Genomic DNA, 16325 nt, shown 5'->3' with positions numbered 1-16325 from the left:
ATTGGTAACTTTTAATTTCTTCTGAACTAAGGATCTGAAACAAATATCCAGATTCGTTAACATTTATGAAATCTAGGTGGAGGATATTCAATGTTATTTTTCAATATTTGAAATATTTCTTAGTTTAAAAAAAGGGCAAAGAATAAAAAACAACCTTACAAAAAAGAAATATGAGATTTTCTAGTTTTGCAAGTTGTGAGATTATCAGTCTTAGTCCCTTCACCTGTCAAAGGAGTAATAGTGGTTCCTACCTCCTGGACTCAATGAGAATCACATATCCAGCATTTAGCTCAGAACTAGATACAGCCTGTTCAAGCATGCTAACTGCTATTATTAGTTCATCCTAAAATCTGAAATAATCTACTCCCATCTTCACATCAATTTAAGAAGACTGGGATGAGGCCAGGTACAGTAGCTCACACCTGTAATCCCAGCACTTTGGGAGGTCAAGGCAGGAAGGTTGCTTGAGTCCAGGAGTTTGAGGCCAGCCTGGGCAACACAGTGAGACCCTGTCTCTATAAAAAAGAATTTTAAAAATTAGCCGGGTATGGTGGTGCATGCCTGTAGTCCCAGCTACTCAGGAGGCCGAGGTGGGAGGATCATTTGAGCCAAGGAATTTGAGGCAGCAGTGAGCTGATGTGCCATTGCACTGTAGCCTGGGAGACAAGACTCCATATCAAAGAAAAAAAATAAAAGACCTGGATGAGAAATCTTATTTGACTCTACTTCATTTAAGTCCTAAAGCAAGAGTATTCACTGCCAATTCTTTTATTTAAAAAAATCAGGAAATGTTATATATTTGTGATTAGTAAAATGATGCTTCTGTTATAAAATGCTGTAGGACATTATTGAAGTTCTTCCTTATCACAACCACTATGAACATTGCCTTGTCACTCTATATCCCACATCACTGCTCCACCAAAGTGCTCTGTTTCAATTCAAGCCATGAGATGATCACCATTAGTAGCAGCACTGCCACTACAGTTTTCTTTAACATCATGTGCCATGTATTTTCCATCTTCGCAACTCTAATAGACATGTGTTTTTCCTAGATTATGTTTGATCCATATAACAGTCCTGCAAGCGTGTTACCATCTAGTTTACTGATAAGCAACTGAGTCCCAGACAGGCCCAATGACCTGCCAGTGGTAATAATACATGCCTTACAGGGAGGCTTTGAGGATTTAAAAAGATCATGGTAAGTAACTGTCACATAGGAGATAAATATTGGTTCTCTCCTCCATTCTCCCAGGTGTTCAATTAATGTTTATAGATTATAAAAATGAAAATATAGGACATGGGGCTTTCTTAGGTAGATGTTTTGCATCTTTACCAAAAACCTCTGCTTTATAAGTTTAACCATTGTTTTTTGCAACAAAATATTGTAAGGTTTCAGAAAGGTAATTAGTTCAAAGATTCCTCTACCAAACTCTTCATTTATGACCAAAAATGACATTGAAATGACTTCAGGTAAAATTATTTCACTATAAAAGATAAATTCACTCTTCCCTCTTTCAGAAAAGGAGTAATTCCAGTATGAAGCACTTCATAAAATATTTCTTTATTCTAACATCCTGCCTAAAACAAGTGAATATGGGATGGCTAAATGGATCTAGGGTCTATGGTGATTGGTGATGAGAACAGAAATATAGCTTTTGAAACACTTCCTGACTTATATTTTCCCACATACATTAATCAGAGCAACAACTCAATAATTTCAATTACATTTTAAATATATTCCTTTTAAAAGATGCCATTATTTCAGAGAAAGGAAAATAATACAAGCATCAGTGGTCACCATCCTTGGTTTTTTATGCATGAGGATCTTCTGAAAATGCTTAAAAATTGTGGTGTTGTGACTATATTAAAAAACAGAAAGATTTCTTGAGAATTCAGGCCCCAGGGTAAATTGTAAATAGTAAGCACTAGATTTGATTGTGTTTTCTCTGCCTTGATTTTTTTCTGTATCTCAAACAACTTATTTTGTAGTAAATTATATTGACCTTAACAGCTATTTACTGTTTCTACTATTCTTTTCCTCAGGAATATTATAAATTTTTCTCTATACACTGTTATTTAGGTTAAGGACATCACAGAGAGAGCAAAAGGGATGGGAAAAATGATCTGTGCATCCCCATGTCCTCAGAGTGTTAAGTCTGCATAACATTTATGACACATCTATTAAGTGCTCTTCACTACAACAGTGAGGAGAGAATTAGCCTTATACACTAGCCTCATGTATACTCATGGATGGTGGCTACACTGGGGTGAAGGTTTGTGAGTTTAGCTTATCCAGGCCAAACTCACATGTGGGCTTTATTATGAGGGCCTCCTCACTGTGAGGATTCCCCTGACCAAGCTGAACTTTGCAATGGGATACAGACATGAAGACTGGAGAGCTGAGAGTTGATACTGGGATTATAACCTCTCCTGGAACATCCAACCTGCTGTTTTGGCAATTAGAATCTGATAATAATAGTTACTATTATTGATGGCTTAGCAGGGGCCAGTTACTGTGTATATTATTTCAAATTATCCTATCAAGCACTGAAGATAAATTGTTCCCATTGTAAAAAGAGAAAACTGAGATTTAAAATGTTAAATAATTTAGGCTGGGCACGGTGGCTAATGCCTGTAATCCCAGCACTTTGGGAGGCCGAGGTGGGCAGATCACTTGAGACCAGGAGTTTGAGACCAGCCTGGCCAACAGGGTGAAACCCCGTCTCTACCAAAAATACAAAAATTAGTTGGGCATAGTGGTGTGTGCCGGAAATCCCAGCTACTCTGGAGGCTGAGGTACAAGAATCACTTGAACCCAGGAGGTAGAGGTTGCAGTGAGCCAAGATTGTGCCACTGCACTCCAGCCTGGGCAACCGAGTGAGACTCTGTTTCAAAATCTATATATAATGATAGAATGTTAAATAATTTGTCCAGGAAAATACAACTACTAGATAGCACAGAAGGATTGGAATCCAAGATGTTCTAACATAGAGCATATGCTTATTCTACTATTCATGCTGCCTCTCACTTACCTAGAGATTTTGAATTATTTAAGGATTAAGAAAGGAGGACTTAAAGGTTGAAAAATCACTGAGATCTGGGTCACATGTAGTCTGAAAATGCTAGTGTCAGGCAAGAACATGGGCCAAGCATCAGCTCATCGATAATGATTATCTAATATGAGGAGGGCACGAGCAGGATTATAAATAAGTACTCTTATAATAATCAACTTCCCTCAATACTTTCTTTATCCTGTCACATACCCAGTAGAAACGTTCTTTTCCTAGTGCTTATTTTTGAGAATGTTTACAGGAGTCGAGGAGCCTTAGACTGAACTAAACCCTTACGTTCCACGGCAATTAAAAAAACCCAGTTAACCATAAAGGTCCGATCAGATGTTCATAGCATATTTTCTTATTTTTTGCAGACTTCTGTTTTTAGGCAAGTTTACTGGAACAAAATTCATTGGAAGCTGGGTAAACCACAGCTTTTGCAAAATGCAGCATTAGCATGATGCAGAGAAGCGTGTAGGCGAAGAACACAGCATCCCTGGAAACCCCATCACTTCCTCTTTGGTATATTTAACATAGAGAGGTAGAAGCTGGCTCATCCACCACAGCAAATAAAATTTGCTAAGCAACTCCAAAGCTGTAGTTCTCCAGGCTCAGTATAACTGGGATCTCCCTACTCTGTTTTTCTGTATCTCTATTCTATTTATCATAGTACTTTAGCAGTTAAAATAGTCAATGTGATATCCCTATTTTAGAAAGAAGTCCTATCATGCTTAAAATCCTCAGTGGCGCCTGCTGCCTATAGCACCAACTCCAACCTTTAGCTTTGCATCCAGTACCCTTCACAAACTCTCATCCTTCACTTTACTCGTTTCCCACCCCCTCCTCACTCACCCATTACTCTAGATTTATGAAGACATCTTCTACTCCTCAAACTATGTACTTTCATGAGTTCTAATTTGTTCTTTTTTTTCCCACTTCCTAACTTTTCAAGGCCTGGTTTAAATGCCTCTATCCATGTGAAGCCATTGTTGCCTGACTATGAGCTCCTTGATGCAAGGAACTGTGTCCTGTCCATATTATTTGCCTGACATGAAGTGGGCAGTCAAAGCTTCTTATTGAAATAAGACGTCTCCTTGTGAGCCAAGTGTGTGATACAGTGATGATACCATTGCAATAAGGTAGCCTAGGTTTTCCGACAGCCCTACCATGGACTTGTATGTATTCCATTCCTGGGTGGGAGGAAATCCACTGGGGCACTAAGGATACCATTAGTAAGATTTTCTATGGCCCTTATTCTCCAGGATAAATGATACCAATTTCTTAAGCTTCCGTTTCCTTTACAACCACATGCCTTCACTTTCTAAGGCCAAATCAAAGCATACATCGGGGAGGAAGCTAAGCATGCTGTAGAAAAGGGGGCCCTCTCATAGCATTCATCTGCCACCCTTCCAGACTGTCAGATAGAAAAGAACTGGTCGTTATGCTGTATACCCTGGGTGGTGTCTACTTTTGCACAGAAATTGTATATTCTAACTAAATGATACAATAACAACAGCAATATTCATGTAGCCTAAGGCTCTAAAATGACTATGGAATCTCTCATACCAAATCCAGACTAAAAGGTAGACCACATTCTAAGTGACTCATTGTAAACAAATCTTGCTTTATCTCACAGATGTATTTTGCAAATCAATTTACACACAATTTGTCTTTTTACACATGCTAGTAGAAATGTCTATGTAAACTGATGAGACATAAGGTTGTTGAGTGTGTTAGTGAAGCTTCTAAATGTGTTCAAACCTTAGGAAAAGCTCTCAGCAATTCCCAGCAGAAAAAAAAAAAATGTATCTGCCATGGGTCTTACAGAAAAGCCATTCACTAACATAAGTTGCCGCTAGAGGAAAAAACATATCAGAATAAAAAATGAGAAGATCATCCTCTAAAGAAAAAGAGGAGGAGTCACAGATGCCCCATGGCCATAAACCTAGTTTTACATGTAATTAAAAAAAGAACAAATTCTTAAAAAAAATTTTTTTTTATTTCAATAGGTTTTTGGGGAACAGGTGGTGTTTGGTTACATGAGTAAGTTATTTAGTGGTAATTTCTGAGATTCTGGTGCACTCATCAACTGAGAAGTATACACTGTACCCAATGTGCAGTCTTTTATCCTTTGCTGCCCCCCATCCTTTCCCTTGAGTCCCCAAAGTCCAATGTATCATTCTTATGCATTTGCGTCCTCATAGCTTAGCTCCCACATGTGGATGAGAACATACGATGTTTGATTTTCCATTCCTGAGTTAATTCATTTAGAATGATGGTCTGCAATTACATCCAGGTTGCTGTGAATGCCATTATTTTGTTCCTTTTTGTGGCTGAGTAATATTCCATGATATATATATACCCATCATTGATTGATGGTCATTTGGGCTGGTTCCATAGTTTTGCAATTGCAAATCATGCTGCTATAAACATGAGTGGGCAAGCATCTTTTTCATATAATGACTTCTTTTCCTCTGGGTAGAGTGTGCAAGCATGTTTTTCATATAATGACTTCTTTTCCTCTGGGTAGATACCTAGTAGTGACATTGCTGGATTAAATGGTAGATCTGCTTTCAGTTCTTTAAAGATTATCCACACTGTTTTCCGCAGTGCTTGTACCAGTTTACATTCCCACCATCAGTGTAAAAGTGTTCCCTTTTTACTGCATCCCTGCCAACATCTATTTTTTTTTTTTTTTTGATTACGGATGTTCTTGCAGGAGTGAGGTGGTATTGCATTGTGTTTTTGATTTGCATTTCCCTCATTATTAGTGATGTTGAGCATTTTTCCGTATGCTTGTTGGCCATTTGTATATCTTCTTTTGAGAATTGTCTATTCATGTCCTTAGCCCTTTTTTGATGGGATTATTTGTTATTTTCTTGCTTATTTGAGTTCTTAGATTCTGGATATTAGTCCTTTGTAAGATATATAGATTGTAAAGATTTTCTCCCACTCTGTGGTTGTCTGTTAACTCTGCTGATGATTTCTTTTGTTGTGCAGAAGCTTTTTAGTTTAATTGAGTCCCATATGTCTATCTTTGTTTTTGTTGCATTTGCTTTTGGGTTCCTGGTCATGAAGTCTTTGCCTAAGCCAATGTCTAGAAGACTTTTTCCAATTTTATCTTCTAGAATCTGTGTGGTTTCAGGTCTTAGATTTAAGTTTTTGTTCCATCATGAGTTAATTTTTATGTAAGGTAAGAGATGAGGATCCAGTTTCATTCTCCTACATGTGGCTTGCCAATTATCCCAGCACCATTTATTGAATAGGCGTCTTTTCTCCACTTTATGTTTTTGTTTGCTTTGTCAAAGATCAGTTGGCTGTAAGTATTTGGCTTTATTTCTGGGTTCTCTCTTCTCTTCCATTGGTCTATATGCCTATTTTTATACCAGTACCATGCTGTTTTGGTGTCTAAGGCCTTATAGTTTAGTTTGAAGTAGGGTAATGTGATGCTTCCAGATTTGTTCTTTTTGCTTGGTCTTGTTTTGGCTATGCGGGCTCTTTTTTGGTTCCATATGAATTTTAGGATGTTTTTTCTACTTCTTGAAGAATGATGGTGGTATTTTGATGGGAATTGCAATGAATTTGTAGATTGCTTTTGGCAGTATGGTCATTTTCATAATATTGATGCTACCCATCCATAAGCATGGAATGTGTTTCCATTTGCTTGTGTCATCTATGATTTCTTTCAGCAGAGCTTTTTAGTTTTACTCGTAGAGGTCTTTCACGTCCTTGGTTAGGTATAATCCTAAGGTTTTTTGTTTTTTGTTTTTTTTTTTTTGGTCAGCTATTGTGAAAGGGATTGAGTTCTTAATTTGATTCTCAGCTTGGTTGCTGTTGGTATATAGAAGAGCTACTGATTTTTGTACATTAATTTTGTATCCTGAACCTTTGCTGAATTCATTTGCTAGTTTTAGGAGCTTTTTGGATGAGTCTTTAGGGTTTTCTACATATACAATCATATCATCAGCAAACAGTGACAGTTTGACTTCCTCTTTACTGATTGGGATGTGCTTGATATCTTTTTCTTGTCTGATGACTCTGGCTAGGACTTCCAATTCTATGTTGAATAGAAGTGGTGAAAATGGGAATCCTTGTCTTGTTCCAGTTCTCAGGGGGAATGCTTTCAACTTTCCCTATTCAGTATAATGTTGTCTATCTGTTTGTTGTAGATGGCTATTATTACCTCAAGGTATGTCCCTTCTATGCCAATTTTGCTCAGGCTTTTAATCATAAAGGGATGCTGGATTTTGTCAAATGCTTCTTCTGCATCTATTAAGATGATCATGTGATTTTTGTTTTTAATTCTGTTTATGTGATGTATCATATTTATTGACTTATGTCTCTTAAATCATCCCTGCATCCCTAGTATGAAACCCACTTGATCATGGTGAAGTATCTTTTTGATATGCTGTTGGATTCAGTTTGCTAGTATTTTGTTGAGGATTTTAGCATCTACGTTCATCAGGGATATTGGTCTGTAGTTTTCTCTCTCTCTTTTTTTTTTTTTTGTTATGTCCTCCCTTGGTTTTGGTATTAGGGTGATACTGGCTTCATAGAATGAGTTAGGGATGATTCTCTATTTCCTTATCCTTTGAAATAGTAGAATTGGTACCAATTCTTTTTTGAACATCTGATAGAATTCAGCCATGAATCTATCTGGTCCTGGACTTTTTTTGTTTGGAATTTTTTAAAATTACCATTTCAATCTCACTGCCTGTTACTGGTCTGTTCAGAGATTCTGTATCTTCTTGGTTTAATCTAGGAGGATTGTATACTTTCAATATATCCATCTCCTCTAGATTTTCTAGTTTATGTGTGTAAAGGTGTTCACAGTATCCTTGAATAATCTTTTGTATTTCTGTGGTACCAGTTGTAATATCTCCCATTTCATTTCTAATTGAGCATATTTGTATCTTCTCTCTTCTTTTCTTGGTTAATCTCGTTGGTCTATCTGTTTTATTTATCTTTTCAAAGAACCAGCTTTTGTTTCATTTATCTTTTTTCTTTTTAAATTTCATTTAGTTCTGCTCTGATCTTCGTCATTTTCTTCTGCTGGGTTTGGGTTTCGATTGTTCTTGTTTCTCCAGTTCCATGAGGCATGACCTTAGGTTGTCTATTGGTTCTCTTTCAGATTTTTGGTTTAGGCATTTAATGCTATGAACTTTCCTCTTAGCACCAGTTTTGCTGTATCCCAGAGGTTTTGATAGGCTGTGTCACTATTATTATTCAGTTCAAAAAATTTTTAAATTTCCATCTTGATTTCATTGTTGACCCAATGATCATTCAAGAACAGATTATTTAATTTCCATGTATTTACATGGTTTTAAGGGTTCCTCTTGGAGTTGATTTCCAATTTTATTCCACTGTGGTCTGAGAAAGTACTTGATATAATTTTGATTTTCTTAAATTTACTGACACTTGTTTTGTGGCCTATCATATGGTCTAGGAGAATGTTCCATGTGCTGATGAATAGAATGTATATTCTGCAGTTGCTGGGTAGAATGTCATGCAAATATCTGTTAAGTTCACTTGTAGGGTATCATTTAGGTACAGTTTTTCTTTGTTGACTTTCTGTCTTGATGACCTGTTTAGTGCTATCAGTGGTGTATTAAAGTCCCCCATATTATTGTGTTGCTGTCTATCTCACTACTTAGGTCTAATAGTAATTGTTTCATAAATTTGGGATGTCCAGTGTTAGGTGCATATATATTTAGAATTGTGATATTTTCCTGTTGGACTAGTCCTTTTATCATTATATAATGTCTCTCTTCATCTTTTTAAACTGCTGTTGATTTAAAGTTTGTTTTTTCTGGTATAAGAATAGATACACCTGCTTGCTTTTGGTGTCCATTTGCAAGGAGTGTCTTTTTCCACCCCTTCATCTTAAGTTTACGCGAGTCCTTATGTGTGAGAGTAGTCTCCTGAAGACAGCAGAAACTTGGTTGGTGCATTCTTTTTTTTTTTTTTTTTTTTTTTTTGAGACGGAGTCTCGCTCTGTCGCCCAGGCTGGAGTGCAGTGGCGCGATCTCGGCTCACTGCAAGCTCCGCCTCCCGGGTTCACGCCATTCTCCTGCCTCAGCCTCCCGAGTAGCTGGGACTACAGGCGCCCGCTACCACGCCCGGCTAATTTTTTGTATTTTTAGTAGAGACGGGGTTTCACCGTGTTAGCCAGGATGGTCTCGATCTCCTGACCTCGTGATCCGCCCGCCTCGGCCTCCCAAAGTGCTGGGATTACAGGCGTGAGCCACCGCGCCCGGCCGGTTGGTGCATTCTTATCCATTCTGTCATTCTGTTATCTTTTAAGTGGAGCATTTAGGCCATTTACAATCAATGTTAGTATTGACATGTGAGGTACTATTTTATTCATCATGCTATTTGTTGCCTGATTACCTTTTTTTTCACTGTGTTATTGTTCTGTAGTTTCTGTGAGATTTATGCTTTAAGGAGATTCTATTTTGGTATATTTCAAGGATTTGTTTCAAGATTTAGAGCTCCTTTTAGCAGTTTTTGTAGTACTGGCTCGGTAGTGGTGAATTCTCTCAGCATTTGTTTGTCTGGAAAAGACTATCTTTCCTTCATTTATGAAGCTTAGTTTTGCTGGATACAAAATTCTTGGCTGATAATTGTTTTGTTTAAGGAGGCTAAAAAGAGGACCCCAATCCCATCTAGCTTGTAGGGTTTCTGCTGAGAAATCTGCTGTTAATCTGATGGGTTTTTCCTTTATAGGTTACCTGATGCTTTTGCCTCAGAGCTCTTAAGATTCTTTCCTTTATCTTGACTTTAGTTAACCTGATGACTATGTGCCTAGGTGAGGATCTTTTGGCAATGAATTTCCCAGGAGTTCTTTGAGTTTCTTGTATTTGGATGTCTAGATCTCTAGGAAGGCCAGGGAAGTTTTCCTTGATGATTCTAACAAATATGTTTTTCAGACTTTTAGATTTCTCTTCTTCCTTGAGAACACCGATTATTTTTAGGTTTGGATGTTTAACATAATCCCAAACTTCTTGGAGGCTTTGTTCAATTTTTTCATTCTTTTTTCTTTGTCTTTGACAGATTAGGTTAATTTGAAAGCCTTGTCTTTGAATTCTGAATTTCTTTCTTCTGCTTGTTCCATTCCATTGCTGAGACTTTCCAGTGCATTTTGCATTTCTTGCCTTCCAGAAGTTGTGATTGTTTTACATTTATGCTGTCTATTTCACTGGAGACTTTTTGTTTCATATCCCATAATTTTTATTTCTTTTAGTTGGATTTCACCTTTCTCTGGCGCCTCCTTGATTAACTTAATAATCAACTTTCTGAATTCTATTTCTGGCAATTCGGAGATTTCATCTTGGTTTGGATCCATCGCTGGTGAACTGGTATCATCTTTTGGGGGATGTAAAAGAAACTTGTTTTCTCATATTACCCAGATGTTTTTCTGGTTCCTTCTCATTTGGGTAGACTAGGTCAGAGGGAAGGTCTGGGATTCAGGGCTGCTAATCAGATTCTTTTGTCCCACGGGATGCTCCCTTGATGTGATGTTCTTTCCCTTCCCCTAGGAATGGGGCTTCCTGAGAGCTGAACTGTAGTGATTGTTTTTGCTCTTCTGGGTCTAGCCACCCAGAGGAGCTACTGGGCTTCAGGCTGGTACTGGGGAGTGTCTGCAAAGAGTCCTGTGATGTGATCTGTCTTCAGGTCTTGCAGCCATGGATGCCAGCACCTGCTCTGATGGAATTAGCAGGGAGTGAAGTCGTCTCTGCGAGGGTCCTTGGTCGTGTTTTTGTTTAGAGTGTTGGTTTTGTGTTGGTCGGCCTCCAGCCAGGAGGTGGCACTGACAAGAGTGTATCAGCTGTGTTCCTAGTTGCCCTAGGAACACTTGGTTAAGTGGTTTCTCAGGTGATGGGTAGGGCCATAGAGCTCCCAAAAGATTATGACCTTTGTCTTTGGCTACCAGGGCAGGTAGAGAAAGACTACCAGGTGGGGGAAGGGGTAGGCATGTCTGAGTTCAGCCTCTCCTTGGGCAGGGCTTGCTGCAGCTGCTGTGGGCTATGAGGGTGTGGATCCCAGTCCAATGGAGTTATATTCCCAGGGGGATTATGGCCGTCTCTACTGAGTCATACAAGTTGCCAGGGAGGTGGAGGAAAGCTGGCAGTCACAGGCCTTACCCTGCTCCCATGCAGCCTGCAATCCTGAAGGCCAGTCTCACTCCCACAGTGCCCTCATAACAACACCGAATCTATTTCCAGGCAACAGGTAACTAGGGCTGAGAACTTGCCCCAGACCAAGAGCCTCTCCTTTGAGAAAGCAAACAGACTCATAGTTTTTTTGGCATCTCAGGAAGCCTGCAGTGGTGATCCAGTTCCTTCAAAGGGTCTGTGGATTCTCTTGGCTTTCCTGATATGTTCTTGAGGTAGTTCTTAGAGCAAAAGTTCACTATGTGAGTCTCCAAACACTGCTCTGTCTGTTCGAATGGGAGCTGCAAACTAGTCCTGCCTCCTATCTGCCATTTTAATCCTTCTTCACAATTTCTTCAAGTTTCTAATTCTTCTACTGTTTTAGGTACTGTCATTGATAAGTGCAATTATAAAACATCAAGACCAAAATTCAGAACCAAAGAAGCAAGCAGCATCTACGCATTAACATTTAAATTAATAAAAATAAAATTTAATGTTGGGGGAAATATTTAAGACTTAAAACACAGCTTCAGACTAGACAGCTTCACAAGCAGATGTATTATTCACTAAACATATTGAGGACCAGTGATTTTAATAGGATACCTTTCCCAGGGCCATTAGTCTCCCTTCCTTTGTTCCCAAATAATTGTGCAGAAAGCATATCCAACATGGCAATAGGGAGAGTTCATGGAATGTTTTAAAATAAAAATTCCTTCTAGAAAATAAAAATCTTACAAATTCTGATTCATCTGGGGCCATAGAAACACCTGATAGAAAGAGTCATTAGCATATTTCAAATATTTCCAATAATACTACGTTCATTTTGAAAAAATAGACTCAGATAGTGTGGATAAAAAGTTAGTTGTCAGCTAGAGTTTGCACTTGGGTGGATACAAATGTTCTTCAGGGAGAGACACAACAATAGGCTCTATCATGCCAATTAAGGAATCATCATATGGTTCTAGCTTGTCAATATTCTGGCAATCTCAGGCTCCCAAAGGTAGCCTAGAAAATCTAGAATGAAAACAAATCCAAGGCTATTTGTACTCACTTCCAGAAGTGCATCTGTGTAAGGATTCTTGTATTCTTACTCAGTTCTGCCACCTCAAAAAATGCCGCAGGGCATTGTGTTCCAAAGTACGCTATACCCACGGAGTACTCTCCCAACAAATGTTATTTACAAATAAAGAAATTACCAAGAGGGAGTTCCCAAACTTATCTGACCATAGGACACTTCCCCCCCTTTCTTTATAATATCTCTTTTTATCCTGAGGATGAGTGTTCCTGGAAACAGACTGGCAGTGTTTTTCCATTAAAACAATATTATAAAGTACTTAAGAGTGTTGGGCATGGCATCAGGCTGCCTAGATTTAAATTTTTCACATAATAGCTAGTGATCTTGGGCAAGGTACTTAGCTTTTCTCTGCTTTGGTTTCCTCTTCTGTAAAATGAATATAACACGAGTTACCTACTGCTTGGGTTTATTTTCAGGAATAAAGGAGAATATGTACTTAGTGGAGTGCTTAGCACAATGCTTACAATAGTAATCTTCAGTCAATGCTAGCTCTCAATACTTTTATTATACCCAGTGGTACGGCTAAACCCAGTGGGGAGGTCCTTTCCAAAGGAGATATCTTTTGTAGGTCTGGGCTAGTCCCAGATTCGTTTCAGGACACCAGCCATCTCTAGCTCTACCCTTTAGGCTTCCATTTCACTGGAGGCTGTTCATTTTCTTCTCTGTTACTCTGAATTACATTTCCTGGGGCTTTTCCAAGACAGTCTTGACCAGAGCCTTAGGGAAGAAAACCTTCTTCCCAGATGGGTCCCCATTTCTAAGAGAGAACCCACTGCATTGGAAATGGCTGCATAAGGCTCTAGCTACAGTGGAACTTGCATCAAAGCCCTGGCATGCCTTTGGCTGTCTTCATGGTTGTATTCTGGGCCAGGGAGGCTTGGTGACTCCTGGACAATGCTTCCAACTCCTTACCTCTGCTGTGTTGTTTCTGTTAACAGGGTGTTTATGATAATGACAATACCAAAACTCTTTCTTTTCTTTTTAATTTCTTTTTTGGGAGTAGGGGTAGAGGAGTATTTGATAGCTTTTTCTTGATTACTGAAGTAACACATACTTATTACACAAAAATCTAACATTATACAAATATATCAGGTAAAAAGTGAACCTCTCCTGTAATTCCACAACTCCTGTCTCCCCCTATAATCCCAAGACTGCTACTGTCAACAATTTTCTTCTCATTTTTAATGACACACAGAACTGGAAGCTCTGTACTCTGCTGGGAATACTTCATTCTGCACTGTTCATCTCAGGAATTTCTATTTATCTTTATGAAAGAAAGTTCAAATAACATCTTAGTGAAGTTGCTCTGACCCAGCCAAGCCATGTTGGTCCGTCTCTTTACCAGGTGCCCAAAGTAATTTGTACATCCTACATTCAGAGAACCTACCACAATTTCATTGCAATTTTTGAATTAAATGTCTCTCCTACTTCAAGGACTTAAAGGGCCATTTCTCTTTCCTCTTTAGTGCAAGGCATCTGATACATGAACCAGCAGTCAATGCACAAGTATTTGTTGAGTGAATGAATGAAGAAACATACCAATAAAATATTTTTCTAAGACATAGACTTTCAAGCTCTATAGTAATCACAGTCAGGAGGCTCAACATTTACATTTTTTCTGGAAAAATGTTTCTTATATATTCCACATTCCAACAACCAGGTAATACTGTTAATTCTCATATCTTTCATTTCTTTAGACCTGGAAACTCAAAATTCTAACTTCATAGAAAATGATACAGTTGGAAGAATTTGGGATGGATGGTAGTTTATTTTCTAAGTGCCAAATGAGCATTTTGGAGCATCATTGGCCATAGGCTTTGTCCACTGACACCAGAACATTCCAGAAAATAACATTTCAAATAAACAGTTTCAAGTCCAGTAAACCACAGACACAGAAAAGTATTCAACGACGCTTCACAGCAAACAGCCTTCTGTAGACAGTTACTCGGGAAAGACTGATTATATTTACAAAGCACAAATAACTCTTCTGTTAGATTAACTGAATATAATTTAAGCTGAAGGCTTGAGCAAAAAAGTGAATCTATAAGAGTGGTGAGAGGGGAAGACAAAGAAGAAGATACCAGAAGGATGAATCTTAGAAAAATATTTCCAAATATCAGAGATCCCCACTGGACCAGCTCTTCAAGTTAACACGCTCCACTGAGGGACTCTGACATGCTGCATGACACATCATCCAAGGAATAGCATCCAAAAGGAGTCTCATTTTTCTTGGAAAAAGAGATTGCCACAGAGCTTTCACATTTTACCAATTAAACAGATTGGATTCCATGTAATTAAGTAATATAATTATGAACCTATTTCTTGGCCTCAAGCCCAAGGGTATATTTCTAGTTCAAGTATATCAGCAATTTTCATCCAGAATTCATACACATCACATGCTGAACCTAGCTCTTCATGTTAAAATACATAGGCAATCTACAAATAGAAATCCACAATTTCAAAATTAAAGAGTAAGACTCAATGGGTGCAATCATGGAAAGTGAGGTGCAGAGTAGATACTGGGCATTAAACATAAGCAGGATATAGAAGTAACCAGGAGAAATTTAAGACTTCTAAAAATTTAGTGTGAAATGAAAAAAAGTGGAGGGGTCACTGGGTTTCTATCATACAAGGGATGGTGACTTAAGTAGTAAAGGGAAAGGATATTTTAGGGATACATAGCAACTGGCCCTAAAGTTACATTAGTATAGCTAATATACTAAGTTAGGAGGCAAAGTAATCACTAATGGGGATGGAGGTAAACTAAATTATCATCTTCTCTTATATTAAAAAAATGGTACTGTCAGAATCATGCTTATTAAGTTATAAAAGTTAACATTTATTGGTAACTTGGGTTGGGCCAGCCCATGTTCTAAGTATACTCTGCTTATTTAATTTTCAAAGCAACTTTATGAGATAGGAACTATTATTATCCCATTTCACAGATGAGAAAATTGAGGCACAGAGAGGCAAAGTAACTTGCTTAAGGCCACACACCTAGCAGACTGCAGAGCTGAGATTTGAACCCTGGCAGTCTGGCTCCAGAATCCTATGTTTTTAACAGTATACTATGGTGCCTCATAACGCCTACTCAAAAGAAATATTACTCTTTATTTTAGAGTTCTATTCATATCTTTACATAGACTTTCAGAAATCTTTTGGAGATTTAAGTCCCGAATTAAAGAGACTGGTCACTAGCTATCAAAAGCAACTGAAGTCGATGTACTTTGAGAACTGGTAAAAGATACTCAATTCACTTTTGCATGGTATTTAACATTTGTCCATGCAACTGAATTCAATTCAATTAACAGTGATTTAGGGTCCCATGCTGAATACCAAAGAAGTAAGATTCAAAGCTTAAAGAAGATACAATTTTTATTCCAATCTAGAGCAAATGAAATACTCTGAAGCTTACAGTTTAATAGAGATGAGAAAAATGAAGTCCAGAGCATTCAAATGACTTGCTTAAGGCCCAAAATATAGTAAAGTGACCTAAAGTCCAATTCAAATGGGTCTAAAGAAAATTTCTCTTTTTACTCCACCACTGAGCTTCCAATCAAGCTGATTGAACATACTGAAATAAAATTAATGTCCAAAATCACTATCGGTGCTTTCTGAAGAGGAAAAATGTTTGACTTTTTCCTGCTTTCCTCTAGAACCCACTTCTTTCTGGAGTGATATGAGAAACAGAAAGAAGAGATAGCCAAGGGAATATTTTTAAGAGAAGAGGAGGAGAGAATTAACATAGCGTCTCCCAGATTTTCTGTGAAGGAATGTGTGACTTTCAGTTTTATTTGCTGGATAACTTCTCTCTCAAACCTTCCCCAATTCTAAAATTAGATGTTGAAATTATGTCTATATTGATAACTATGTGTGTATGTATGTGTGAAGGTTACCCACTCCATTCTAAGAGCCTTAAGAACAGGGGACATGCTTTAAACCTATGTGCCCAGCTTTTACAAAGTGCTTTATAAAAAGCAAAGTAGGTGGTCAAAATATTTTCTGTCATGTATGGTAATTGTGGTAAAAGCATATATACAATGT

The 16325-nt window shown here is 38.0% G+C and overlaps 1 protein-coding gene across 5 annotated transcripts in view; it reads right to left on the bottom strand.

The window, feature by feature from the left end:
• CPQ (carboxypeptidase Q) overlaps nucleotides 1-16325 on the bottom strand; it is a 619593-nt gene that overhangs the window by 276744 nt on the left and 326524 nt on the right. The gene's annotated exons all lie outside the window — the stretch shown is intronic.

This window comes from Pan troglodytes, chromosome 7, assembly GCF_028858775.2.
Source record: "Pan troglodytes isolate AG18354 chromosome 7, NHGRI_mPanTro3-v2.0_pri, whole genome shotgun sequence".
Classification (NCBI taxonomy): domain Eukaryota; kingdom Metazoa; phylum Chordata; class Mammalia; order Primates; family Hominidae; genus Pan; species Pan troglodytes.
Note: the sequence above shows the minus strand (reverse complement) of the source record. Positions and strands in the feature narration are given on the sequence as shown.